The sequence below is a fragment of the Schistocerca americana genome, chromosome 2 (genome assembly GCF_021461395.2).
Source record: "Schistocerca americana isolate TAMUIC-IGC-003095 chromosome 2, iqSchAmer2.1, whole genome shotgun sequence".
In the NCBI taxonomy this organism is placed as follows: domain Eukaryota; kingdom Metazoa; phylum Arthropoda; class Insecta; order Orthoptera; family Acrididae; genus Schistocerca; species Schistocerca americana.
The window spans coordinates 546,481,466-546,509,322 of NC_060120.1; positions in this window are offsets into that span (position 1 = coordinate 546,481,466).

Genomic DNA, 27,857 nt, shown 5'->3' on the forward strand with positions numbered 1-27,857 from the left:
TGAGAGACAGTGACTCTATCAGCATTACCCAGCACCCTGTTATAAAGAAACATCGGTGTGGCAATTGTTTCTTGGTAATGGCATTCCTGAAATGGACTGACCTGCCGAGAACCTTGGCCTGAATCCAAATGGAACGTCTTTCGGGTGATTTACAACGTCGACTTCGCTTCTGACCCCAGCGACCAACATCACTATCTTCTGGTCTCGGCCGTTGAGGAAGAATAGGCTGCCACTCCCACACAGATATTTCGAGAACTCATGGGGAGTCGTCATAAAGGCGAAGGATGGATGCACACCGTATTAATGTCTTTTAATATGACTCCGTACACTTGATCAGACATTGCATTTCAGTACACAGCAAATTACTGTGAAGTGCGTCAAAGAGTAATTTTTCATTGCCACATATATTTGGACTTCTTGCCGTGCCTTTCACAGATGAAGTGTGCGAAAAATCCTTTGTACCTCTCAATTCGACCTCCTAAGTGCCTAACTTTTTATGTTCGGCTCTACGGCAGAGAGACGTAGGAGGCGAAGAACATTCCAATTTTCTGTCCTCAAATACGATCCTTGAATTTTTCACGAACGTCTCTAAGAATATATCTTAGTGTGTGTGACAGCTGAGATTTTCAAACATGGGTTTTACAATGTCACCAGTCAAAGAAGCATCGGACTATTCGTAGCATTCTTGTTTGTTCACGCTCCATGGCCGCTCTTAGTCTGACCTGAAAGGCGTCCCATCGCTCGAGCAGTCCTCAAGCTTGGGAAGAACGAGCGTTTTGTGTGCAATCTCTTTTTTAGACAGATCACTGTTTTCCAAATTCTACGAATCGGCTTTGCCAGTAACTGAGCCTTTCCAATTCATATCTCTAGACGTTTTACACCTAAATATCAGTATCGTATGACCGACTGTAGACATGACTCATTAATCCTATATTCAGTCGGTACGACACTTTAACGTTTCATGAAGTGCGCAACATCGCACTTCTCAACGCGAATATTTGTATGAAGCTGTTATTTTGTCCAGATATAACATGAATTTACTTAAAATTATAGCGGTTATAACTTTCTGACCGGCAACTGCGTCATCTGCAAAGGTCGGTGACTGATGCTGTCTCCTAAACTAGTAATATACAACAGGAACAGCAACGAATCCACTGTCATTCCTTGGGGCACGCTAGGTGTCACTCCTTTGTTTGTACACGACTGTGCATCCAGGGTAACGTGCTGCGTCCTGTACATCAAAAAAATTCGACTCACTTGAAAACGTGACTGGTAATCTCACAGGAAAGAGTTTTCTATATGAGGACATTGATGTAATATTACATCCAAAAACTTTTCAAAAGTCCAGAAACTTCGAATAACCTTGTTTTCTTTATCCTTGGCACTGAGGATATCTCGCATGCAGAAAGTGACGTAAGATCGCTGTTTAACGAACCCACTTCAACTTCCATCAGAATGTTTATTTTGTTCTAAGTAGTGTATAATGTTTGAACCAGTAAAATATTATAAAATTCTGTTATAAAAATTTGCGCTGTATACGATTGTATAACTTTGTATAGATTCTACTAATGCGAAATGACCTATAGTATAGTGCTCCTTGGCCATACGGTTTTCGAACAATCGATCGCGAGACAGTCTTGCCTGCAATATGATTTTGAGTAATAATGGAAGATGTTTTCTGCAAAAAAATGGTTCAAATGGCTCTGAGCACTATGGGACTCAACTGCTGAGGTCATTAGTCCCCTAGAACTTAGAACTAGTTAAACCTAACTAACCTAAGGACATCACAAACATCCATGCCCGAGGCAGGATTCGAACCTGCGACCGTAGCGGTCTTGCGGTTCCAGACTGCAGCGTCTTTAACCGCACGGCCACTTCGGCCGGCATGTTTTCTGCACGCCACTGCAATCGATTATTTCATAGTGTGCTTATAAACGTAAATGCGTTTCATTTTTATGACATGGTTGTTTTGAGTATCAGGTATTTAGCAAAAACGGCTTCCATTTCTATAGGCAAATTTTAGTGTGCGTAGCGACAAGCTGCTGATGAAATTTAAAATCGGATTGTGTCTTCAGACACTGTAGTCTCTTTGATATTTTTTTTCGGCAAACCGACGTGATAATATTCGACACTATCACAAATATGTATACCAAACGCATTAGATGTAGAAAATTCAGTATATCACTATTTGCGGAAATAGTACTTATTGTGTTCATTCAATTCGCTATACTTACTAGACCTCTTCCGTCCTCCGTCCTGTTGTTTACTGTTACAAGCCAGCTAAGGACAACAAGAAGCAGCTTAAGGTTTTCTTCAGTTCAAATGGTTCAAATGGAGCTGAGCAGTATGGGGCTTCACTTCTGAGGTCATCAGTCCCCTAGAACATATACCTACTTAAACCTAACAAACCTAAGGACATCACACACATCCATACCCGAGGCAGGATTCGAACCTGCGACCGTAGCGGTCGCGCGGTTCCAGACTGTAGCGCCTAGAACCGCTCGGCCACCCCGGCCGGCTTTTCTTCAGTACTCTTTTCACTGTTACCTCTTTTTCTTTCGGCTCTTCTGCTGTCCATTTTCTTCCTTGTCTTCTTCAATTTGTTGTTTAAGCAATCTAATATTCAACGTCTTCTTCAAATTTAATCTTCTCTCTTCTTTCTTCCATTCGTCAGTCTGCACCAGAACTTTTGTTGCCAATCTGGTTTACCTTTTAGTTTTTACATTTGTACAACATTTCTTGTTAGTCTGCTTTTGACACGTACCACGAATCTTCCCGTAAACAAGTAATTTTCTCCTGTCAACTTTGCAAATATTCCTGCATGTTCGTACACGTACGTGAAGCTTTATCATTCAAAACTTCCCTCTGTCGTTCAGTTGACTAAACATTTGCTCCCAGCCTAGTGAATGTTCGCTTCCTGATGGCTTCATTTTCTTTCATTGCTCCTAAAAGTGTGTGAATTGTGGGTAAATTATCAATTAGAACAATTTTTTGTACGTTTAGAGTGATTTTTAACGTCCGTTATTTCGTGTTTATAACCTTGTTACAATGGCAAATTGTTTTCCCATCCCAATTTTCCTGTGTTTTATAATTAATATTTCCGAAGTGCATCTTCATTGGTGTTCATAGGAACTGTTTATTTTTATTTGTATAATTATTCATTCGAAGAGGGTCTGCAGATTTGCTTTTCGTCGCAGTATTTCTCTGAAAGTCCTACAGTATTAGATTGCCACAAATACCAAATTATTTTGCTAGTAGACATATAATACCGGTTTTCTTGTTTTACTCCTTCATTATTTACTGTACGTCCCTTACGAGTTTCAGAAGTTGCGTCATCTTCATCAGGTGGATTTAATTCTGTTTTCTAACATGTATTGCATTTGTAGAATCCTCATGTGACGTGGTTTGGACGGCCGAAAACAGCGGTGTTTGCGTGGAGTTGTCAGTGCTGACAGCCAAGCAACGGTGCGTGAAATAACAGCAGAAATCAATGTGTGATGTACAATGAACGTATCTGTTAGGAGAATGCGGCGAAGTATGGCGTTAATGGGCTATGTCAGCAGACGACAGACGCGACTGCCTTTTGCTAACAGCACGATGTCGCCTGGAGCGCCTCTCCAGGTCGCATGAACATATGTTCTGGACCATCGACGACTGGAAAGCCGTGACCTGGTCAGATAAGTCACAGTTTCAGTTGGTTAGAGCTAATGGTAGTGTTAGAGTGTGGCGCAGACCTCACGAAGCCATGGACCCAAGCTGTCAACAAGGCACTATTGAAGTTGGCGATGGCTCCATAATTGTGTGGGCTTTATTTACATGGAATGGACTGGGTCCTCTGGTCCAACTGAATCGATCATTGAATGGGAATGATTATTTTCGGCTACTGGAAAACCATCATGGACTTCATATTCTCAAATAACGATGGAATTTTGTGGATGACAATTTGCCATGTCACCGGGACGCAATTGTTCTCTGTTGGTTTGAAGAACATTCCGGACAGTTCGAAAGAGTGATTCGGGCACTCAGATGCCCGACATGGGACCTAATCGAGAGGTCAGTTCTTGCACATAATTCTACACCAGCAACACTTCGGGAGTTATGGACGGCTATAGAGGCAGCATGACTCGGTACCTCAACAGGGAACTATCAACGACTTGTTGAGTCCGTGCCACTTCGAGCTCCTACGCTAAGCCGGGCAAAAGGAGGTCCGACACGATATCAGGAGGAATCCCATGACTTTTGTCATCTCAATGTATACCTTCCATCACTGTAAACTGCAACCAATAACCAATCATTTTAAGCTTATTTATTGTCCAAGCAATTTGTACTCCAATTCTTTCAGTTTACTGAGTATGTGATTAAAATAATTTTATGTGTATTATACTAAGTTCTGAACAACCTGGTCGTCTAGGGTAAAGCGCAGCGCGCTAGTCGCCAAGGCAGGAAGGTGACCGCGGCTAGGAGTGAACCCGCGCAGCGATGATGATGATTTGGTTTTGGGGCCCTCAACTGCGCGGTCATCAGCGCCCGTACAAAGTCCCAGTTTTTTCACAGTCCAGTTTCATTTACGCAGTCCAATCAGGCGACTGTCACGAATATTGATGATGATGATGATGATGAGGATGAAAAACCTGCGCAGCGATTGACGACCGTGGCTGTTGCGTCGAGCAGCCAGAGTGTTGTTTTAGGTGGTTTCTCATGTTAGTTTAGGCAAATTCTGGGCTGCTCCCTGATTTCCGCTTCAGAAAATACGATACACCGACAGTTATAATACGATCTCACACAGAGCGAGGTTTACACAGTTGACAGACAGGTGGTGCACATGAATTCGCTCCTTTACGTGACCGACGGCTGCGGCGTCAGAAAGGGCTTCGGGCCATTAAGTTAAATAAAATAAAATTCTCGGATCTCAAGTACAGCAGACACCGTACTAGAAGGGATTAACTATCAGGATAAGAAAAACAATAATAAGTAATGAAACTTCCTGGCAGATTAAAACTGTGTGCCTTACCGAGACTCGAACTCGGGACCTTTGCCTTTCGTGGGCAAGTGGTCTACCAAGCACTAAAGTACTTGCCCGCGAAAGATAAAGGTCCCGAGTTCGAGTCTCGGTAAGGCACACAGTTTTAATCTGCCAGGAAGTTTCATACCAGCGCACACTCCGCTGCAGACTGAAAATTTCATTCTGCAATAATAAGTAATCTTCTCATATTTATGGGCCACAGTCATGATTTGAATGATATTTCCGCCGTTTGACTGTAAAAACTTCATTATTTTATACCTATTCCTATCATGATTTCGGCCTTAAGCCATTATCAAGTAAAACACTATTTGCATAAATATATAGAAAATGAGAAGGACAAAAATTTAACATCATTATGCTGGTCTGACGTGAGATTAAACATTATCGAAATATTACTACTTATAAGTTGGACATAATTAGACTTCGTTAGGTGAAGTCATCGTCATGATCTATTAAACTGGGTGTACCAGTATGTAGGTAAAGTACAAACTCAGAAAAATATATGGCAAACAGGTAGCAAAAGTGTTTTCCGACCACAAAACAAGTGAGCCTCGGAATAAACATCTATATGTCCAGTGGACATTGTCTGAAAATATAGTGTCTAAGTTAGTGGTTGACTAGTGGTCAAAATCAATAGCATACATTGTTAAGTGTATGTTGCATATTCCATGATTACGGAAAGATCATAAGTACATAAAATTGAAACATATTTATACATCTTTGGAAGAACAATGTTATCAGTGAATACATCTGTGAATGCATCTTCGGAAAACCAGAGTTGTCTGTGAATACAAGACGAAACAATATCGTTATAGCACGAAAATATGACATCATTCCGAAAAGGGCACCGTGCATCATATACTGGTTTAAATGAGAAACACCCATTGGCTAGTGCAGTGTAGACCAATTATAACCGTGACAGAACACAACCATTTGTTGAATCTTATTATAAAGTGGGGGTATGTCTCATACGTAAACACGGTAGTCTGCCATTAGTACATTAGTGTTGTAACTAGTATGTTCTTGAACAAAAATAAAGCATAAAATATTAGGTATTAAATGCAGGAAGCTGGGGGGGGGGGGGGGGGGGGTGGAACGGACTCGCGAATAAAGTGTAATAATTATAGATAAGTTCTTAGGAATGAAAACAAAAAGAATTGGGCGTCCTACTTCAAAAACTAAAAATACTAAAAGTGTTACCATTAATTTATAAAGCTTATGAAAAATCGATATAAAATTGTATGGCGATCGACATAAGCCTTGAACTGCGTGGAGTGATGTTTTATTTGTTTGGGAGCGTCCTGCACCAAGTTCCGTAGTCTGAGGCACGAACGAAGTAGAAAGTTATGTGCGCTCGGCAGTCAAACCACCTAACTTTCACCGTGTGCTTTTACTCGTGCATTTCAGTGAAGTAATGATACGCCTAGCCCACGGTGAGCAACTTTTCGCATTCGCCCGCTGTTACAGCGGTGGACCGGACAAATAAACTGCGACACGGGACCCGTCTGGGAGCGCGACCGTGGCTGCGTGACGTGACCGGCCTAGCGTTTGCTAGGGAACTGGGTCAGCGCGCATTCGCCCGCAGGTCGGCACGTGCTTCACACTGGGTGAGCATGTTAAGTGCGGTTCACCGCCGCCCAAAAGTGAACGGCAAGCAATTTTTATATTAGTCTGACCTACGTTCCTACCCGCTGCCGTGTCCTCGTGATTGCAGAAAGCAGTCTTGGCGTAATGGAATTTTTTACGTTCGAAGCCCTGAGCGGAACACATCGCCCGGTGCCTGCGTATTGTAAGGTGGTAGTTGGGTTTACGAATAACGTATGGAGTGCCGTATGAAAAGCCGGCCCTGAGTACAGACTGCTCGCCAATTACGCATGAATTGCTGCCCGCCAGGAGCATATACAACAACAGATAGATAAAGATGTAATAGTCAGATAATAAACACGTAACAAAAAACTAATGCAAAGGCCTATATTTACTGAACTGATCTTGTCTTTTACATTACATTACATTGGGTGCTGAAAATGACTTCTTTGTGTGTCAATGCACTTTCTCGCGTCCCAACATGTTAACATAGACTTCACGCATACTTGGCCGCATCAGTTCTCAAAATTTCGGTGCGAATATGGTTCTTCAAGTCTTCTAACCTTATTGAGTTTCTTGCGTACACTTCTTCCTTTAGACTGCAGCACAGATAAGAATCACAAGTGGTTAGGCCCCGCGAACGCGGCATCCACAATCCTTTGCTAACAGTCTTCCATTTTGTAAATGTTTCATGAATTCGTGAGATTCACTCGTGTGACAAGTCCCCTATCCAGTTGAAAGACAGCATACGTACGTTCTTGGCGAAAGGGGGGGGGGGCGTTGGCGGGTCAGTTGTGCATAAAATTATAATATTCCTCAAAGATTCGCATACACACATCAATGTTTAATTCTGTTTCAAAGAAAAAAAAGAAAGGTGGGACATAAAATTCATCTTGCTGACATGACACACCTGCGATTTTTCACCGTGAAAAGGTTCCTCATTAATGGAATAAGGATTCCGTGTTGACCAGTATCCGATGAGCAGGGAGTGGCGAGTGCTCCGCCATTCATCGCACGCAGATTGGGCAGTCCGCGTTAATAGTCATTCACGATATTCACGAGCATGCCTAAAATACACTGAAGAGCCAAAGAAAATGTCGTGTAGGGCCCCCGTGGACATGCAGAAGTGTCGCTACACGACGTGGCAAGGACTCGATTAATTTCTGAAGTAGTGCTGGAGGGAACTGACACCATGAATCCTGCAGGGCTGTCAGTAAATCCGTAAGAGCACGAGATGGTGGAAGTCTCTTCTGAACAGCATGTTGCAAGCCATCCCATATATGCTCGATAATGTTCATGTCTAGGTAGTCTGGCGGCCAACGAATGCGGCCCTAGCAATGTCGGAGATTTTATGTTTCAGGGGGTTTCTGATATTCAGAGTGCACTCCTGAAAGGGTTGTACTAGAAAATCCCCACTTCATCGCTATCTCGGAGATGCTGTGTCCTATCGCTCGTGCGCCGACTGTAACACCACGTTGAAAGTCACTTAAATCTTGATAATCTGCCATTGATTGTACAGGGTGTTTCAAATATGACCGGTATATTTGGTTCAAATGGTTCAAATGGCTCTGAGCACTATGGGACTCAACTGCTGAGGTCATTAGTCCCCTAGAACTTAGAACTAGTTAAACCTAACTAACCTAAGGACATCACAAACATCCATGCCCGAGGCAGGATTCGAACCTGCGACCGTAGCGGTCTTGCGGCTCCAGACTGCAGCGCCTTTAACCGCACGGCCACTTCGGCCGGCACCGGTATATTTGAAACGGTAATAAAAACTAAACGAGCAGCGATAGAAATACACCGTTTGTTGCAATATGCTTGGGACAACAGTACATTTTCAGGCAGACAAACTTTCGAAATTACAGTAGTTACAATTGTCAACAACAGATGGCGCTGCGGTCTGGGAAAATCTATAGTACGATATTTTCCACATATCCACCATGCGTAGCAATAATATGGCGTAGTATCTGAATGAAATTACCCGAAACCTTTGACAACGTGTCTGGCGGAATGGCTTCACATGCAGATGAGATGTACTGCTTCAGCTGTTCAATTGTTTCTGGATTCTGGCGGTACACCTGGTCTTTCAAGTGTCCCCACAGAAAGAAGTCACAGGGATTCATGTCTGGCGAATAGGGAGGCCAATCCATGCCGCCTCCTGTATGTTTCGGATAGCCCAAAGCAATCACACGATCATCGAAATATTCATTCAGGAAATTAAAGACGTCGGCCGTGCGATGTGGCCGGGCACCATCTTGCATAAACCACGAGGTGTTCGCAGTGTCGTCTAAGGCAGTTTGTACCGCTACAAATTCACGAAGAATGTCCAGATAGCGTGATGCAGTAATCGTTTCGGATCTGAAAAATGGGCCAATGATTCCTTTGGAAGAAATGACGGCCCAGACCAGTACTTTTTGAGGATGCAGGGACGATGGGACTGCAACATGGGGCTTTTCGGTTCCCCATATGCGCCAGTTCTGTTTATTGACGAAGCCGTCCAGGTAAAAATAAGCTTCGTCAGCAAACCAAATGCTGCCCACATGCATATCGCCGTCATCAATCCTGTGCACTATATCGTTAGCGAATGTCTCTCGTGCAGCAATGGTAGCGGCGCTGAGGGGTTGCCGCGTTTGAATTTTGTATGGATAGAGGTGTAAACTCTGGCGCATGAGACGATACGTGGACGTTGGCGTCATTTGGACTGCAGCTGCAACACGGCGAACGGAAACCCGAGGCCGCTGTTGGATCACCTGCTGCACTAGCTGCGCGTTGCCCTCTGTGGTTGCCGTACGCGGTCGCCCTACCTTTCCAGCACGTTCATCCGTCACGTTCCCAGTCCGTTGAAATTTTTCAAACAGATCCTTTATTGTATCGCTTTTCGGTCCTTTGGTTACATTAAACCTCCGTTGAAAACTTCGTCTTGTTGCAACAACACTGTGTTCTAGGCAGTGGAATTCCAACACCAGAAAAATCCTCTGTTCTAAGGAATAAACCATGTTGTCCACAGCACACTTGCACATTGTGAACAGCACACGCTTACAGCAGAAAGACGACGTACAGAATGGCGCACCCACAGACTGCATTGTCTTCTATATCTTTCACATCACTTGCAGCGCCATCTGTTGTTGAAAATTGTAACTACCGTAATTTCGAAAGTTTGTCCGCCTGAAAATGTACTGTTGTCCCAAGCATATTGCAACAAACGGTGTATTTCTGTCGCTGCTCGTTTAGTTTTTATTGCCGTTTCAAATATACCGGTCATATTTGAAACACCCTGTAACAGCAGTAAACTAACAACTGCGCCAGACACATGTTTTATACAGCCGTTGCCGACCGCAGCGGCGTATTCTGCCTGTTTACATATATCTGTATTTGAATACGCATGCCTATACCACTTTCTTTGGCGATTCAGTGTACAATAACTCCTTTCTGCCATCCTGTCAAGTTTTCAAGAGGAACCATCTTACTTCGTGGGTTCTACAGAGCGGATGGCGACATACACAGCACGTCACTGCCATGATTTACGTCATCGGTAGAGATCTAATATGACAGCCTCGCACCAGCTGTACACATATCTTCACCACTCCAAAGTGAAGAGTGAGTTCTTGTACGAGCTTGACTAATATTTTGTCCGAGGTGTTTGGTTTATATTTACCACATTGTATCCGTCCATTATACTTAGACCCTGTGCACCAACTAGTACCGAAACCTCGAGCAATAATGTAATTACATAGGTTTCCAGAGTGAGTTGACATAAAAATTTTCTGAGTCATTAGCCCCAGAAGAAGGCCACTGCAACCTTGGCCGAAACGTTGGTTTCCCCAGTGTAGTTTTTTGCATTACAACGTGGTACGATACTCAGAAAAACTTAATTTCAACTTTCGAGCTGTAACTTACAAGCTCGGTGTTGTGAGGTATGTGTAATGCTGTAGGATCTCAGTTTGAAAACTGATTACTACATTATTTTAATACGTAACAAAGTAGAGTAATTTGTGTTTTTTTCGGTGTCCACAGTTTGATTAAATACGCCTAGACATCGAGCGATAGTTCTCGTTTACTTAGAATTTATACTATTCTGATGGTATTGTATAGTAAAGGTTATTTGTAATAGGAAATTAAGATTACAATTGTAAAACCTTTTTATGTTGCTCTTGTACAAATATAATAAAAATTTTGCAAAAGTTTTAATACGAACTATCCACATATTTATCTTGTTCTCTACACCTGAGATGGTGCTTTATCGTTTTGTTTGACGACGTATTTCGTTTGAACATACCAAATATTTTGCTTCTTACACACATTGAATGATAATTATGGATAAGCAGCACTTTCTTTTGTGGTTAACAAATAATTATAACGTTAAATAATTTTTAAAAATTGTATGAAGTTGCTTTCTAAATAAAAAATAAATAAAATGAAAAAGTTTATTCTGATTTGAATCATTCTCTGTATAGTTACATTGTAAACATGTAAATGGATCTATATTTGTGCTTAGGCTTTATCCTAAACGCTGTAATTCACTTTGTCACCACTGTGGTACCACCTGATGGTTGATTGTAATATCTGTCACGTTTACTGCCCAATCTTAGTCCGTATGCGGCTTTTCAGGGAACATGAGCATGTATATTTGGTGCACTATGTACGATATTTTTTATAGTGATTGCTTTACATTTGACACTCCGATATACGATACCACCGATATTCTTGGACTGTCTTTGTATCATCTGACACAAATTATTGTACACATAGACGAGATTCTATGTAGTGTAGCGCATAAGGTACATTATGGACCCATATTGTGTTGAGAATGTTAAGTAGATATCTCCATCCAGGTTTGTGTTTGCTCTGTCTGTGCTTTACCAATCCGAAGATGGCAACACAGTTTTCCGAAATCGGTAATCTGAATAAATTCTCTACTAAAGCGATCGTGGCATTTCGAAGTTCGTTTCTTCTATTTTGAAACCTGCAAGGGGCCTGACCGCCACGTCGCTGATCCCGCCGTGCACTTGGACGGTCCCTCTGTCGCCACAGCCGCGCTCCAGGTCGTCGCTGGTTCTGTGGCCGGTTATTGATTGCCGCCGCAGTATTGTCCTCCCACACTCACCGGCATCAGAGGCCGCTGCCCGTGGCGCAGTCACACCTCACCCGCGTTACTCCAGCTGCAGTCGGTGCTGAAGAAGCGACGCAGGGAAGTCAGCACTGCTCACACATCTCCGTGCCGAAATCACCCATCGACCGTGCCCTAGTGAAAACTGCGCTAGCTATATATTGCGGCGCTGCGTTCGGGCCGTCTGTCGTAGCTGAGCTGCCTGCTCTATGCCCGCAGGTGACAACATTTGGAAGACTCTAGAAACGTGTTTAGAGTAGTAGTGGCTATAATTAAAATGCAGCTACTCACAGAGGTGCGGTGTGGGCTGTAATTATCGTGCGTAACCGATTTCCGCTGGAAAAAAAAGTTCCAATTGTGGACGACAGGTGCAAATCTGGAGCCGTGAATGCAAGAAAAACGTACAAAAATGTTTGCTTATGTAATATATAAGGAAGGGGACATGAGAAGGAAGGTCAAGCAAGTGACAAATGCTTGATGTTGATTTTATTATTAACCTTTATGACTGGCCAAATGATAGCCTGGATATCATACCGTCAAACAGCGTACAGCCCCAGATTTTCACCTTGAGGCCAAAAGTGGAATTAATTTTTTTTTTGGGCCACCGTTGCAAATGGCCATCCTCATGGCGCTTTTGCTAACAAACACCTATGTGAATCCTGCTTGCAAAAGTGGCCGAAACGTCGCAGAATTTTATTCATTTACAATACGGTCACGTACCCAGGAAAATTTTATGGACTGTGTGCAATATGTAATTTTGAATTTAGCATCCAAAAAAATGATTTCTCAGTAAATTTTGTAGAAAAAACTGTGCATGCATTAGCCCCTCGATTAACACACTTCCTGACACTACCATGATAGATCAAAAGTAATTTGGTTATATTCGTAACACACACTGCTGCTGCCAAAAGCTTGAAACTGGTGGCAAATTATAGCCGCATCTGATCTGACAAAAGAGCGCTGAAACGTGTCATTCCACGCCACACGGCAAGAAAGCGCCGCGAGGCACGGGAATAATTACACGGGCGAGAGCCGGCCGAGACGCGATCAAGTCCCCGAGCCAGAGGCGTCACAGCGGTAGGTAACACCACGACAGTGGCAGCTACTCGGCATGACAAATAACTCAAGTAGTGGGATATTGGAGTTCAATCTAGTCAGCAGTCAAATAAAACGCCGTCAGAACACGCCGTGAAGGCCCAACTGTACCGCGCAGCCGCCGTCAGATAGCAAAGTCGAATATTTTTCGATTTTAGATTACAGGCTCGTTATTGGTGTAAACACTCAATACACTGAGGTGCCGAAAGTCGTTGGACAGCGATATGTGCATACAAACATGGCGGTAGTATCGTGTACAGAAGGTGTAAAACGGCTATATTAGCGGCGCTACCATTTGTACTCCATACACGTGAAAAAGTTTCCGACGTGGTTATAACCGCCCGACGGGAATTAACAGACTTCCAAAGCGGAACGATAGTTGGAGCTAGACGCTTGGTACATTCCATTTCGCAAATCATTTGGGAATTCCAATACTAAGTTTCAGACATTACGTCTCACCACGGACAACGCAATAGCCAACGGCCCTCAATTAACGACCGAGAGCAGCGGCGTTTGCGTAAAGTTGTCAGTACTAGCGGGCAAGCAACACTGCTTACTATAACCACTGAAATCAATGTGAGATGTACGACTAACATATCCGTCAGGGCAGTGCGGCGAAACTTGGTGTTAACGGGCTATGGCAGCAGACAACCGACACGACTGCCTTTACTAACAGCACTCCATCGCCTGCAAGCCTCTCCCGGGCTCATTACCGTGTCGGTTGGACCCTAGATGACCTGCGCAGATGAGTCCCGATTTCAGTTAGTAGGTTCGAGTATGGCGCAGACCCAACGAAGCCATGGACCGAAGTTGTCAACAAGGCACTGTGCAAGCTGCTGGCGGCTCCGTAATGGTGTAGGCTGTGTTTATATGGATGATTGATTGTAAATCTTTATGTTAGGATACCTGGAGACCATTTGCAGCCATTCATGGACTTAATGTCTCCAAACGACGCTGCAATTTTTATGGATGACAATTCGCCATGTCACTGGGCCACAATCGTTCGCGATTAGTTTGAAGAACATTCTGGACAATTCGGGCGAATGATATGGCCCAGATCGCCCGACATGAATCCGACCGAGCATTTATGGGACATAATCGAGAGATCAGTTCTCGCAATATGCTGCACCGGCAACACTTTCGCAATCATGGGAAGCACGGCTCAATATTTCTTCGGGTATATTCCAACGACTTTTTTAATGCACGCCACGTCGAGTTGCTGTATTACGCCGGGAAAAAAGAGTTCCGACACGATGTTGGGAGGTGTCCCTCGACTTTATTTACCTCAGTGTATATCCATGAAGATAGCAAAAGTAGTTCATTTAAACTGAGTGACATGAGTGACTTTCATGCTGAAGTTTAAGAAAAACGGCTCTGAGCACTATGGGACTTAACATCTGATGTCATCAGTCCCCTAGAACATAGAACTACTTAAACCTACCTAACCTAAGGACAACACACACATCCATGCCCGAGGCAGGATTCGAACCTGCGACCGTAGCAGTCGCGCGGTTCCAGACTGAAGCGCCTAGAACCGCTCGGCTACATCAGCCGGCTGGAGTTTAAGACAACCATAGATCACGTACATACAAGAATGTGCACTGATATGAAACTTCTTGGCAGATTAAAACTCTATGCCGGACCGAGACTCGAACTCGGGACCTTTGACTTTCTCGGGCAAGTGCTCTACCAACTGAAGTACCAAAGCACGACTCACGACCTGTCCTCAGAGCTTTACGTTCGCCAGTACCTTATCTCCTACCTTCCAAACTAGAGCACTTGCCCACGAAAGACAAAGGCCATGAGTTCGAGTCTCGGTCCAGCATATAGTTTTAATCTGCCAGGAAGTTTCATGTACATACAAGTTTCCTCTGTGTTCATACTCCCTACGAAAGAAAAGGGAAAATACCAACAACGTCGTAGGTCGTAACAAGAGGGAGAGGCCAAAACCCAATGTCAGAACTCAAAAACAGTGAAACCCCAAAACTCTGTTACTGTCCTGTTACTGTCACGCAGTGTCTATGAAAAAAATAGGAGACGTAAGAGACCATGTGGACATTATCGTGTCAGTAATCTATATTTTGAAACTAAAATTAAAATAGTCTTGATGGCAATGGAACATTTATCAAAAAATGGCAACCGATTTCGGTCGGATATTGACCGTCTTCAGACCACAGGCACCATGATGCTGGTGGTGGCGGTGAACAGAGCATGTATTTTGGTCCCACGAAAGTCAATTGCCTCCGCCACCACCTGCCATCATGGTGCATTGGTCTGAAGATCTTCTTTACTTGACCGAAACCGGTTTCCATTTATTAATAAATGTTCTACTGAGCTCAAGAATGCTTTAATTTTAATTTTGAAATATTCCATTAAGATCGATGTTTTACCCTCCACAAAAATGTAGTTAAAAATTATTGTATAACATATAGTTGAAGAAACAAAAAGCTGCAATTGTTTTAAGGAGAAGCTCTAATTGTATTGTAACAACAGATGTCACCACAGCGCTTCGTTTCAGTAAAGTAACAGATGACAGATGATAACGACTGCATGATTTAGTACATGAATTAATAACAAAATTACCTGCGGCTCAACGACGGGATGTAAGTCTTTCCATTGGACGCCACTTCGGCGACTCTCGCGTCACCAATTTACTCCACTTATTCAACAGGGGAAAGGGGACCTACAGTTTACTGCGCAGTGCGAGCGATGTGTCGTCCTTGGCGGCTCCTCACATCGTTGAGAGGTGAAGGCTGGATCGAAGGCGACAGAAAATTTCCGTGGTCCGACAGGGAATCGATCCCACGACCTCTTGCTGTCAAGACAAGCGCTTTACCACTATACCACCAAGTTCGACAAGACATGGATTAGGCTTAAATGTTAACAGGTCTCTAAATCCAGCCGCTATCGCAACAGATCAGATACATTCTTCAATACTGACGTAAATTTAGGCAGTCGGAGCGCCTTCAGCAAAACATTTTTATAGCCAATGGAAGATAGTCTTATTGTTACTGACCGTAATCCTAGATACTTTCGTACGACAGCAACAGTCTGAAACGCTGTAGAAGGAATATAAGTGAGTACACATCTTCAAAAGCGTGAATAGTGATTCATTATTGAACTCTCACACGACCACAGGGGATGTGACGTGAATAGGGTGGCACAGAAAATTATAACTGATATCCAGATGATCCAAAGGGTGGCAACTCCCCTTAAACAGGTGAGTCCTGAAGGTCAAATGGAAGAATGATGTAGCGATAAACAATGACTTAGAAGCAAAACGAAGCGAGAGAGAAAGTTGTATCAGTAACAGTTTGAGAGAGGCCACAAAAACTTACATCGCCGAACAGAAATACAGAGAGCTGCTTAAATGTTCGAAGAAAGGAAAAAGATATTGCTTTGTGAAAGAATATCTTCTCAACGTTTGTCGGACATAGCATCTTGTATCTCGTTCGGATAGAGACGTCGATCCTGCCGAGGAAAATATCGACGTTTTCGAGACAAAGGTATTTCACGATAGGCGGCACTCCCAGCAAGTGACTCGGCCGCGCCACCTACGGACCAAAACGCATGTACAGGCTGCGGCCGCTAGCTCTTAAGTCACATCTCTCGCCAAGGAATCCTCGAGACACATTGAGGAAAACTAGCTGCCTGCTACTAGACTAGAATTAGGATTCCTCTAAGACTGTTCATTGCTGTGCTGATAACTTTGTGACTACTTGCGTCTTTCTAGTATATTCTTCCACGGTCAAATCTGCTCGAATACGCCGACCCAACTCCTTTTTCTTCGTTCACTGTAAACTATTCCGTGTGAACGTCCATGCCGCAGTGGTAACACCGGTTCCGTCAGATCACCAAAGTTAAACGGTGTCGGGCTTGGCTATCACTTGGATGGGTGACAGTCCGACTCTGCCGAGCGCTGTTGGCAAGCAGGGTGCTCTCATCTCTTGCGAGGCCAGTTCAGGAGCTACCTGATAGAGAAGTAGCGACTCTGCTCACGAAAACTGACAACGGCCGAGAGACCGGTGTCCTGAACACAAACTCCACATCCGCACCCAGTGACGCCTGTAATATGAGGATGAGATGGCGGTCGGTCGGTACACTTAGGTCTTCCGAGGCGAGTTCAGATGGAGTTTAGTCTTGAATAAATTGTTCTGTGATTATTTCATTGTGTATCAATGTGCACGGTATTGCCCATAGTGAGAAAAAGTGGTATGGGGTGAATATTCCTCTACAAGAATATGGCTCCCTGAGAAGAAGAGCGAAAATCAAACACAATAACAAAGGCAGCTAATACGCTCTATGCATCTGTAATAATACTTTTTCCTGAAGAAATAGGAGAGACGACACTTCTTCTTCATCGTTGCCAAATCCTGCTTCTTTAAAGAATCAGCATCGTTATACGGGGATTGCTATTGTTAATCATTGTTGTTGGCCGGATGCTTTTTCTGACACCACCTCCTCCTCCCCACACCCTCCCACCCTCCTGTCCGGACGGAAACTTTATGCCGCATTTGCACCTAGTGTAAATCTCACTTTAAAGTGTGAGAACGATTTCAAAATGTTTGCGTAGCTTGTATCAAAGGTGGGACGTGAATACCAGACTATTTGGATGTGAGAAACGCCTCAAAGGCACATCCAGGTTGGCCGTTTTACTGGCTCTCGTCATTAATCCGCGATGCGGATTCGATCCACGGTAGGCTCGCCTCCCCGAATCCCGAATGCGGTGCGTTAACGCTCTCGGCTATCTCGACAGGTTTAGCTGCGGTAATACTGTCGCTGAGAGAAAGGAATGACTCAAAGTCCTGACAGAATAAAAGTAAAGGTTCGATAGGCGTTGGAGGTCGAGTTGAACCATTTCTCACAATATTGCGGTACGAATGCCTACTTCAGGAGAGAACAGTTGATGTATAGAAGACAGTGGGGGCTACCCTATTGGAAGAGAGTAAAGGTGTATGTTCACTAGTAAGTAACTTTCGCAAGTAACTTTTGCAAGTTCACATTAGAACAAACCCTTGCACCAGCTTGCTCCTTCTGGTCGTTCGGACAATATAATTCTAGGAACTTGATGCATACATTTGTAGAATTGTTTCCAATACTGTCACATCGTGAGATAGGCAAGTACAAGTTTACAGCGTCGTACATAAAACCAGAGCAAAAAATGGATCAAATGGCTCTGAGCATTATGGGACTTAACATCTGAGGTCATCAGTTCCCTAGAACTTAGAACTACTTAAACCTACGTAACCTAAGGACATCACACACACACACCAATGCCCGAGGCAGGATTCGAACCTGCGACCGTAGCGGTCGCGCGGTTCCAGACAGCAGCGCCTAGAACTGCTCGGCCACAACGGCCGGCAAAACCGGAGCAGCTGCTACCGTTGTTGCATTAATATTATTGGAGGAAAATCGTGACAGAAAACAAAAATTCAAGAAAAGAAAGGAATGTATATGTGAAACAATGGACGTAGAGGCATAAGTATATAAGTTATCAAGAAAAAAATGAGCTAAAAGCAGAAGACTTTGTACGCATTAAAACCTTTCTGAAAATGTTATCCTGAACGTCTCTTATCTACTGTAAAGTCAAATATTCGAAAACAGGTACAAAAATGCAGCAAGCTATATCACCAAGAGATAGCCTTTTATTTAATCTTCCGTTTATTGGTCTGAGGAGGAAAAGCTTGCTACGGCAGTCCGTGCAGTTGTGCAAAGCCACTATGCCAGGGTGTCGTACTGGTAAGCGCAGCTGCGTAGTGAAGAGGAGACCCGTGTTATAACCCCGACTTTGGTACAAATTCCCAGTCTGCATGTATACATCATAGATGTTTGAGAGCTGAAAACGTGGCTTGAACCATACAGCTTCATTTGATTAAAGAACATGTGCTTGGGCCTAGTGAGCATGTGCCTAGTGAGCCGGAGACCCGGGATGATGCTTTATTCATCGCTTCAGTCTGCATGTACACATCACAGTATTTATTATTTTTATTACAAACGTAACTCATTTATGTTTCCACTAGTGTAAAAAAAAGAATATATTTTCTACCTTCCCTTCTGATGAAAAACATTTTCGCACTTCCCTGGCTGACGGCGGGCTGATATTTTCTTACCTGTATTGAACACGCAAAACTTCTGCAAGTCTAAGAGAAACCTCCATCAACTGGCTATTTCACAAGTACTTGCAGAAAGATGCCTGAAACTGTTTCCACTAACTACACTCATGCTCATAAATTAAGGATAATTGCAGGATGTGGTGCCAAACAACGTGACACTACACAAAACTGGCGCTAATAGTATAGGCACATAGGGAACACACACGACACAGATCTGTAAGTCCACGGTATTGGTGATAAGTTGAGAAAACCGTCCCGAAACAAATGTGCTACAAAATGCCACTGTTTCCTGCGCATGTACCCCGACATCAATATGGGATAGGATCACCATGCACACGTACACAGGCTGCACAACGGGTTGGCGTACTCTGGATCAGGTGGTCGAGCAGCTGCTGGGGTATAGCCTCCCATCCTTGCACCAGTGACTGTCGAAGCTCCTGAAGTGTCCTAGGGGTTTGAAGACATGCAGCGATACGTAGACTGAGAGCATGTTAAGGTCTGGAGAACAGGCAGGCCACTCCATTCGACTGACATCTTCTGTTTCAAGGTTCTCCTCCAAGATGGCAGCTCGGTGAGGCCGTGCGTTATCATCCATCAGGAGGAAGGTGGGACCCACTGCACCCCTGAAAACTCGGACATACTGGTGAAAAATGACGTCCCGATACATCTGACCTGTTACAGTTCCTCTGTCGAAGACATGCAGGAGTGTACGTGCACCAATCATAATCCTACCCACGCCATCAAACCACAACCTTCATACAGGCCCTTTCCAAGTACATTAAGGGTTTGGTATCTGGTTCCTGGTTCACACCAGATGAAAACCCGGCGAGAATCACTGTTCGGACTATACCTGGACTCGTCCGTGAACATAACCTGGGACCACTGTTCCAATGACCATTTACTGTGTTCTTGACGCCAGGCTTTAAGGGCTGTCCTGTGACCAGGGGTGAGTGAGGTCTCCAGGCGAATAAACCATGTCTGTAGACTGTGTGTCTGGAGACAACTGTTCCAGTGGCTGCGGTAAGATCCCGAGCAAGGCTACCTGCAGTACTCCGTGGCCGTCTGCGGGCAATGATGGTGAGATATTGGTCTTCTTGTGGTGTTGTACACTGTGGACATCCCGTACTGTATCGCTTGGACAAGTTTCCTGTATCCTGGATTCGTTGCCATAATCTTGAGATCACACTTTGTGGCACACGGAGGGCCCGTGCTACGACCTGCTGTGTTTGAAAGGCCTCCAGCCGCCCTAGTATTCTACCCCTCATAACGACATCAATATGTATTCTGTGAGCAATTTTCAACAAACAGCCACCATTAGCACGTCTGAAAACGTCTGCACACTTACTCGCTGCACCGTACTCTGACATGCAGCAACACACCTGTGCGTTTGTGGACTGCTGCCAGCGCCACCGTGCGACGACCGCAGGTCAAATGCATCGCATGGTCTTACACCGAGGTGATTTAAACCCACAAACCGCCCCCCAGAGCTTTGTTTCACCATGTATCAGCATTATCCTTAATTTATGAGAACGAGTGTAGCTGGAGCCACATCCGGAAGATTGTTAAATATGCGAAAGTCAACTTGCTCAGGGTGTTTCCGTTTAAAGAACTGGCAGAAGTAACTTCTGCGGAAGTTCGCTTCTAGTGGACACACGCCATAATGTTGAGATCGTTTATCATTCAGAATTAATATTTCACTGCAGATTAAAACATCATACTCGACCAGGAATGGAACTTCCAACATCGTCTTTCGAAACAAAACCCTTACCGATTAATATACCTTCTAATTTTTTTCCACATGTTTTGTGATGGATTCCACAAATAACAAGCAACGGGAGGGTTCCCTACATACGACTCACGACCCGTCCTCACAGGTTTACTCCTGTCAGTGCCAAACTCTCAGCGGATTTTGAACGGTAGGTGGGAGATACTGGCAGGGCGAAGACAGTGAGTACGGGTCGTGAGTCGTGTGTGGATAGCAATAGCTGCGACAGTCAAAGACAGACACACACACACACACACACACACACACACACACACACACACACTTTTAAATCACTTGCACTGGCATTTGGCCCGTTGCTCTTAATTCTCATTCCGCAATATCACCCAGACTCCATCATGTAGTACATAAAGTAATTGTCCTAACGGTAAGTGGTGGCGAGTCAAATGTCTCATGACTCTGCCTGTCTGAATTCAGCAAATGGCTAGTGCACCCTTGTTAGCGTTCGGTTCTGGTCTTTCTACAGAGCGCAGCGCATGGACTATTTTCCCGTAGCGGAGTAAATTGTGGGACATAAATTTTACTGCAGTTTAAGAGTGAAATACGCCGCTCGCCGTCACACGCTCGGGAGTGGCGCCGTATTTCAGTATTTGGCGCGCGACGGGTCTTTACTCAGATCTACTGACTAATTGTAGCGGATGTGGAGCTCGCCACAAGTTATGATCCGCACTATTTATCGCAGCTCCCACTCCAGGATCGCGAGCTTTGCTCCAGTGGGTCGGGCGTGGCGTGTGAAACCCCGCAGCAGTGACGCGTCACGAGAAAGTTATTCCTCCAACATTGTAAGAACACCTTTAACTAAGATGAACAGAGCATAATTAAAATTCAGATACCGGCAGCATAATGCAGCCAGCCGTTTCTTAAGCACCTTCGTTCACGTAATATTATTAACTTCTTCGACATTTATACGTAGAAACAAATTCATTCCGTTTTAGAAAGAAGGATCAAACCGTGGACAAACACATCACCTGATAAAAAATGCAAGATATGTATTCCAATATAGATCAACTAGGCCAACTGTTTTCATGCTCCGGATTAAGGCTCAGATTGCGTTTAGGTAAGTACACGCGTGTTTACCACACATCGTATGTAATGCACGACAAGACAAAAGCATTTAACAACAGACGAAATTCTCATGCTGGAAACAAATCTCACGAAGGCTGCTTTGTTTAAAGAACCACATATATATTCAGAAATGGTACGTATGGCAATAGAAATAATATGAACAGGCATCATTCAAATGCACGTGAGTGGGAACGGTGTCACTTTCCCAATGGTTATCAGATGAAATAAAATCGAAACAGACTCAAACGTCTACAAGTTCCCTTCTCCGAAGTCACAGAATATGCTGAGTTCAACTCTCTCTTGTCACACTGGCACACAGTTAGCATGATACCTTTGACCATCACAACGGCCAGAATTTGCGCGTGAAACGAAAGCTCTTTACCAGAAACGAAAAACCCTTTTCGTGTTGCTGAACTAACTGAACATGGTGTACAGCTATAAAAACAATCATGACTATAAATACCAATTATAAAAATCTCAGGGTACAGGTTTTAATTGAGTCATTCTCTCACTGTAGGAATGTATGAGTACATAACAAAGTTTGGTCGCCGTTTTTAATGTTATGCTATACTCACTGACTGGTTTGGTGTGGCAACGGCCTTGATGTGATTGGAACTTCTGGCTGCTTGGAAATTGGAATATGAAGAACAAGTTTCTATCATCAGGCTCTTTATACTGTGAAGAATGCATCATACATCATTTCGGTTTTCCAGATCTAAGTAAAACTAATAACCCACTATGCGACATTTAACAATATCAAACAGGAAATAAGATTTAATTCGTACATAAAATAAAATGTGAATTAAAATCATTTGTCACATTTTGCGTAAGCACCTGAATTCTGTTTGGGTTTGAGACCCGTAGTTTTAGACCGTGCCAGGATATACCATTACCGCCTGTAGACGAGGTTATCGTGTGTTAATTGGTGGGAGCAATAGCTGTCACCAGGTAGTTCTTTATGGTGACAGGTTTTCGTGAACGTAGTGCCATGAAGGTATTGTTGATGGACCATGGGCCGGCCGGAGTGGCCGTGCGGTTCTAGGCGCTACAGTCTGGAACCGAGCGACCGCTACGGTCGCAGGTTCGAATCCTGCCTCGGGCATGGATGTGTGTGATGTCCTTAGGTTAGTTAGGTTTAAGTATTTCTAGGCAACTGATGACCTCAGAAGTTAAGTCGCATAGTGCTCAGAGCCATTTGAACCATTTGATGGACCATGTAACAGCCACCTGCCGTGAGAGCATAGGCCATACGCTTCCATTGTTGCTATTTACGTCAAAACATTTAACTTCGTGACATCCTCGAGTAATTCCCTAAAGGAACTGTGTATCCGAGTAGGTAAGTTTCCATAAGAGAATGGCGAACAGAACGTTACAACCATGTCTATAACATACGTGGCTTTCCTTCGTTTAAACGGACGTACAGCAGTCATCTCCTTTGTGCCTATCTCACGCAGAGATTGTGGTAAGGTGCCGCTGCAGCAGGAGACGTCTATACCAAAACTGCAGGAATACAACATTCGCAGTTACCTTACTGCGTCAATCAGTGAAATTCCAGTTAAAATAATATGTTGCACCCTCAGAGCAGGAGCTTATTTCCTTATTTCTCTTGGATACAAAAACTTTTAAAACTTCCGCTTTGCCAACAGTACCCCATTTTCCTCCCTGGACTTTCCCCTGATTCGCTGATAATCACTATGCTTTCACCTGCTAGTAAAAGCAAGCATCTTCATCTGTATTCTGACAATCAGTATGAACTGTTCGATGTGGTATCGCACTCGCTTTCGCTTTTCCAGATAAAGAAATTGGGTGCCTTACAGGTTTGCTGTTCATTCACTCCAAACTTCCTTTAGTACAGACGTTACATAAGAAAGTTTACTGCAAGAGATACTGCGTTCGTACAACGATTAAAATATGTAAAACATATTATTTACGCTGTTGGTTCCAGTAAGTATGTAGAGACAAAAGAATGGTTCAGATGGCTCTAAGCACTATGGGACTTAACACCTGAGGTCATCAGTCCCCTAGACTTAGAACTACCTAAGCCTAACTAACCTAAGGACATCACACACATCCATGCCCGAGGCAGGATTCGAACCTGCGACCGTAGCAGCAGCGATGTTCCGGGCTGAAGCCACAGCGGCCAGCATGTAGAGATAAAAGATGAGCCTAATGCAGGAGGAGCTGTAAAATCGAATCAGTCTAGTCAAACGGTTGAAGACGATTAAATAAACTATTACGAACCCTAGTTCCAAGACTTTACATAACAGGCATCATCACATAGTACGTTCAAATAAAAGGGATGTCGTGACATCAGTCCTAGGCAATATTGATCCATCTTTATAGAATTTAGCGATCTAGATTTTCTAATTTGTTGCTTGGACACAAGTCAGTCAGATCAAATAATCTTAACCATAACTTAAGAAATTTCTTTAAATAAAACTATTAAGTATTGTCGCCTAAATCATTAACAGCTTTAAAAACAACTCTTATGTGCATTCTAACAGTCTTCTCAAAGATCATATTACGTCAGATGGCAGTTAAAGAAGAATGAAATAAAACAGAAATCTCTGCAACAGATCTTTAGTAAATCAAGAAACATATCAGGACAAATACTCACGAAAATGATGTATATTATTGTTTTATTAGAATATACAGCTTTTAAATTCAAATCTTATATTTAGAAAATTTTTTAGTATTACTAAATGGTTATAAATGTCAGAGTACCTTAAACTGTGTGTAACATACCGGATAATGAGAAACTGCCTGAGAAGCTTGCCATGGTGGTGCAGTGTAGGTTGCGTTGAACAATAGTTAGGGACAAAATTCGATAAGCTGCGCCGTTTCTGAATTAATTAGCACTGAAATTATCCACTCCAGCCCTTGCGCACGCAGACGCAAGCGGCTCACCAGATACAATTAGTGACAATTCCCATAGCGAAGATGGTAGCGCATGAGACTGTTCCGCGTTGGTCTCGGGTTCGATTCTTACTACCGTCCCGTTACCCACGTTTGTACCGTTCTCTTGATCGGTTTTAGGAAACTAGAACACGTTTGGCAACATCGTCTCTGGCGGGCCGCTTGAATTCGCGCGCAACGGTCTGACTGGCTAACTTCAGTGCTAATTAACTCGGAAACGGCACAACGCAACGTACTTTTTTCTCAATAATTATTTCTCAGTACAGCCTACCAAGCAACACCCCTACAAGATGTCAGACAGCTTTCAACCACCCTGAATAACATTAGTATTTGCTTTTTTTCAGTACTACATGCTGAGAAAATAATTGCTACAAATCTCGTACGAGAAAACACAGTATATGCAAAACGAACCTGTAGATAATCTCCCCATTACTACTCAATACGGGAAAGTGGCAGAAGTTGCCCACTTCAGATATCTGGGAGAGGGAATCCAACCATCAGGACTGAACTCAATAGCCAATAAAGATAGAATCTCCAGATTACAAAAAGCATATAAGCTCACTTGGAATCATTACAATAAGAAATCTATTTCTGTCAATGCGAAACCGAGACATCACAACACAGTAGTCCTACCAGAAGCACTTTATGCTGCAGAAACTACAGTGATTCATGGTCATACGAAGATCAGAGAGATAGAAAGAGCAGGAAAGAAAAATTCTGAGAAAAATATATGGAGCAGCGTTTCGGGAAGGAATTTGGATGAAGAGGCCTACTAGAGAGATTTAGAAAGACATAGAAACAATAACAGACACCATTAGAAAGAGTAGGATGAAATTTTATGGATATATCAGCAGAATGAATAAAATCAGGTTCACAAGGCAAATCTTTGAGATAGTAAACAAGAGCAAAAACAAGACAAAGTGGATCACTGAAACAGAAGAAGACATTAAAGAACTGGGGATCACACAAGACAACATAAACAATAGAGAACCGTTTAGAAACATCATACAGAAACACACACTTCAATAAGAACACACGAAGACCATAACGGGAAAATGATGGTCGGAAGAACGCAAGAGAGAACACAGTGAACGTATGAAGAGAATTTGGGAAGAACGAAGAAAGAAGAAGAAGTCATGACTACTCAAGTTCAATCGCTCTCTTAAAAGGGAATAATCGAAAATAGGTTTTACTGTGGGGAATTGAGCACTCCTTCAGGTTTACTAATGAAAAGCGAGAGCTTTCTCTTGTCAAATGTTTGAAAATAACGGAAACAAGACTTAAATTACGTAGTGGGGTTAAGTTACACAGTGGGGTTTTGTCCGAATTTTCGCAGCCAAACGAAGAATGGGGAATGGACAAAATTGGGTATCAAATTCAACATAATGATGTCTAGTTACGCAAAAATGTTTAATTGCTTGAAAATAGTAAAGATAATGAAGAGAAACTTCATTACTGATTAGAGTCAAAACATGTATTTCACGAACAGATGCTACAGCTATGTAAACGAAGTGTTCAAAAGTTCATCTCAAATCCTAGCTAGAATCCGCATAAAACGTTACAGAGGTATGATATGTAGCTGACAAAATGGTTTCCTTCGGATCAGGCACTAAATCAGAACACTTTGAGAACAGATACGCTAGACAGTAGATGAGGTGTAAATACATCACCTTTTTCTGAACAAAACTTGTAGTTAAGAAAGTGAATGAGATGCCAAATGTTTCGTGAAATGATTTGCCTAAAAGTAAAAAATAAAATAGATTGGGGAAACCATTCAGGCACCTTTCAGTTATGCTCAAAATCATGTACAGCAAATGAGGTTGGTCAAGTGTTTCCGTAATCTATTTTATTTCTTACTTTTAGAGGAATCATTACACAAAATATTTGATCAATATTTTTTAATTTTTTTCTCACTCTGTAGTACGAATGTGATATATTCAATTTTTTCGATATTTAAAATCAATGAAAATTCGTTGCCATGATGCTCTACATCTCGTCGACAACCGGAAAGAAACTGTTTCCGGAGTTTTGGTTGCAATCGTGAAGAACATGAACGAAATTAATTTAATGGGATATTTCACTACATAATAGCTTTACTTTAGTCTACAAATCAAAGACAAATAACCAAATTAAGTTTAAAGACCAAATAAGCAGAATATCTTCTGGTAAACCTTGCGGGATGTAAGGTCGTGGTCCATGAAACTCTTCAGCTCCTGACGTTTCGTCCAGTGCTTCGCTGGACATCTTCAGAGGGGTGTTTCTCCTCCGGTGAGTGCTGAAGGGAGCTGAAGAGTTTCATGGACCACGACCTTACATCCCGCAAGGTTTACCAGAAGATATTTCATCCGGTCGTGAAAGCCTTCATACTATGAAATAAGCAGAACATAAAGTTTTACAAAAACTACAAGTGTCAACAATCACAAAATTACTTCCTGGAGATAAAGCAAAAAATTAGAGGTGTGTACCTTCGTTACGTTAATTTATTAAACGCAAGTTGATGAATAGTGCTCCAAATCCTAAGAGAGAAAATTACTAATTTTGAACTGTTGCTTCCTCATACTGTGGATCTTTTACTTATCGGTTACATCGAATTTCATTGATCAGATCAACACACTGAACAATGGGCAAAAGTTTACTTTAACAGTTTGTATTATAACTTAATTGAAAAACCTTCGCAGTTAACTTCAATTAACTGATCATGACTAGAGCAATGAATAATGAGCGCTCATACCACAGCCTGTTGATGACTAAGGTGTGTATTTAAGTATTTGTTGCAGGCTACCTGCCGAGTATCTATAGGAGAATTTCATGTTGCTGAAGTACTTTCTGCTAGCAGAAGTTAAGACTAATTTGAATTGACATGTTAACAACAGAACACGTCGCTGTATTACTGTTTTACGATACAAATATATGCTTAGAAACATTTTGAAAATAAAACGTTTACAAAGAATGGGAGTCACCACGTTATTTCTTTAGAGTCAGATTTTGGACGTGCTGGCTATCCCTCATAACGTCTGACTGATTACTGAAATAATGATTTGCGTGAACCGAAGAAAAATAATAGCACTAACGATATCTGTGCCCGTATGAGACAACTATTGTCAGTTCATTCTAATCAGATTACCAATTTTTAGTTTTATCTCATTAATGACTTTTGTAGAATAAAGT